The 3,019-nt window shown below is 36.0% G+C and overlaps 1 long non-coding RNA gene across 1 annotated transcript; it reads right to left on the bottom strand.

The window, feature by feature from the left end:
• Positions 1-2,544: 2,544 nt before the first annotated feature.
• Positions 2,545-2,811, bottom strand: LOC128647663 (uncharacterized). Its single transcript, XR_008400375.1, has 2 exons — positions 2,742-2,811; positions 2,545-2,661 (listed from the first exon to the last, which is right to left on the bottom strand). It is a non-coding gene; the product is annotated as an uncharacterized LOC128647663 (long non-coding RNA).
• Between the last annotated feature and the right edge of the window lie 208 nt (positions 2,812-3,019).

The following is a 3,019-nucleotide window of genomic DNA, read 5'->3' as shown; positions in this document are numbered from 1 at the left end:
ATTGGCGAAAAAGGGGGAAAGCTGGGTGGAATCACTTTTGGTGTTATTATAGGCAAACTCATCAGTTGCCAAATATTCAGCCCATTTATCTTGTTGCTGTGAACAGAAAACACGTAAATATTGTTCTAAAGTTTGGTTGGTGCGTTCACATTGGCCATTCGTTTGCGAATGATATGATGTTGTAAGTTTCCTTGTGATATTCAATTTGTCACATAAGGATTGCCAAAATTTAGATGTGAATTGGCTACCACGGTCTGTTAGAATACTTGTTGGTAGTCCATGTAATTTTACAATGTGTGATAAAAACAATTCCGCGGTTTGAGATGCAGTGGGTAAAGCTTGTATGGGCAAAAAATGTGCCATCTTAGTAAATAAATCGATAACTACTAAAATAGTAGTATAAGTCTTTGATTTAGGCAACTCTACTATGAAATTCATAGCGACTTCTTTCCATGGTCGATCGGGTATCGGTAATGACATTAAATATACATAAGTTTTTTTGTGATCCTTTTTGTTTTGAACACATAAAGTACAAGTTTTAACGTAATCCTCTATTGAGCTCCACATATTAGGCCACCAATATTTCCTTTTAATTAAATCATATGTATTTTGTATTCCAGGATGTCCATTAAGGACTGAGTCATGGTTTTGTTGTGGAATTACCTTTTGTAAAGTTGGTGGTATATACAAGAGATTCTCAAAATAATATAAACCATCTGGATGTTTTATGAGATAATATTTATTTGTATTAACATCCCTGCTTTGAGCATCTTTTAATTCTTGTGTAAAAGGTTGTATGCAGGAGATGAAATTTCCTGGAGATAGAACAGTTCTCTGTGGTTCAATATGGTTAGGGGGTGTTCTCTGTCTTGACAAAGCATCTGCTTTCCCGTTACGTGATCCAGGTCTGTATTGTATATGGAAGTTAAACCTAGAGAAATACAGACTCCATCTGAGTTGTCTTGATGACAATGTGCGGTTAGTCTGCAAATACTCTAGGTTCTTGTGGTCAGTATATACAAGAATTGGTATATCTGTACCCTCCAACAAGTGCCTCCAATGTTCAAAAGCTGATTTGATCGATAGGAGTTCTTTTTCCCCTATTGGATAGTTAATTTTTGGAGGTGTTAAAGATCGTGACTAATAAGCAACCGGATGAACGGGTTCTGTTAAACTTGTCCTTTGAGATAGGATGGCACCTATTGCATACTCCGATGCATCAACTTCTAGGATGTACTGTTTTGTAGGATCTGGGAAATGTATTGGTGCAGTTGTGAAACATTCTTTTAGTAAGTCAAATGCTTGTTGTGCATTCAGAGTCCAAACAAAAAGTGTCCCTTTTCCTGTAAGCCTTGTGAGAGGTTTCACTATAGAAGAAATTTTTTTAATACATTTTCGATAAAAAATTGAAAATCCTAAGAAACTTTGAAGTTCTTTTACATTGGTTGGTTGCGACCAATTTGTAATGGAGGATATCTTAGTATCTTCCATATTGATACCATCTGCTGTAATTCTATAACCAAGGAATGATATATCTTGGGTATGAAATGTACATTTTTCTGGTTTTGCATAGAGATGATTCTCTCTTAATCTGGTTAGTACTGTAGTTACATGTTTTATGTGTTCTTGCAAGGATTCTGAGTAAATTAGGATGTCATCCAAGTAGATGATTACACAAACATCGAGTAAATCACGGAAAACCTCATTAATAAAATGTTGAAAGGTTGCTGGGGCGTTGCAGAGGCCGAATGGCATCACAGTGTACTCGTACAAACCATATCTGGTACGGAACGCTGTGAGCCATTCGTCCCCTTTCCTTATGCGGATTAAGTTATATGTGCCCCTCAAATCTAGTTTAGTATAAATAGATGCCTTACCCAACCTTTCAATTAATTCAGTTATCAAAGGTAATGGGTATCTATTTTTAATTGTAATCTTATTGAGCTGTCGGTAATCAACAATTGGTCTAAGTGTTCCATCTTTATTGCGCACGAAAAGCATTCCAGCAGCTGCTGGCGAAGTGGAAGCTCTTATAAAGCCATTTTTTAGATTCTCATCTAGATATTGTTTTAAGTGCTGTAGCTCAGGCTGAGATAGTGGATAAATGTGACCAAAACGTATTGGTGACCCAGGAAGGAGATCTATTGGACAACCGTAAGTCCTATGCGGTGGTAAAGTCTACGCCTCCTTTTTATCAAATACATCCTGAAATTGGGAATAGATTTCAGGTACTGGGTGTTGTAATTTTCCAACTTGATTCTTTGTTGTGGACAGATTATTTATATGTGAGTATATTTGTTTTGGTAAACAATGTTGCTTACAATAATGAGATTGGAATTGTGTACTAAGTGTTTGCCAATCAATGCTAGGTTGGTGTTGTTGTAACCAAGGTAAGCCTAAGATTAATGGAAACAGAGGTGATGGTGTTACGTCGAATGAAATATGTTCTTTATGTCCCCCATGTATAACCATAATAATAGGTGTTGTTTGATGTGTGATTGGACCGTTAGAAATTTGACTACCATCAAAAACACGTAACACGTATGATTTTTGTTTTTTCTTTAATGCTATTTCATTCCTATACACCACATCTAAATCAATAAAGTTGCTTGAAGCACCGGAATCAACGAGTGCCTTCAACATAATCTCTTTTGAGCCCCACTTTAAGGAAACAAGTAAATGACAGTAAGATGGTTTATCAAAACTTATGTCAGAAGTACTACTGAAGTTATAGTTCTTACCTCTTTTTATCTTGGTAAGGTTAGGGCAGTCTTTTACTTCATGTTCTTTAGATGCGCAATAAAGACAGAGGTTATTTTCCCTTTTCCTCTTTTTCTCTTCAGGGCTTAAAGGTCCCCTGATTACACCAATTTCCATTGGTTCTTCTTATATGGTTGATAGGATTTCCTTATTATTGGATCTGAATTATATCTTTCCTTCTTTCGTTCCCTTAAACGTCTGTCAATATTAATTGACAAAGACATTAAATTATCCAGACTTTCTGGTATGTCTATTCTAG

Source organism: Bombina bombina, chromosome 2, assembly GCF_027579735.1.
Source record: "Bombina bombina isolate aBomBom1 chromosome 2, aBomBom1.pri, whole genome shotgun sequence".
Classification (NCBI taxonomy): domain Eukaryota; kingdom Metazoa; phylum Chordata; class Amphibia; order Anura; family Bombinatoridae; genus Bombina; species Bombina bombina.
Note: the sequence above shows the minus strand (reverse complement) of the source record. Positions and strands in the feature narration are given on the sequence as shown.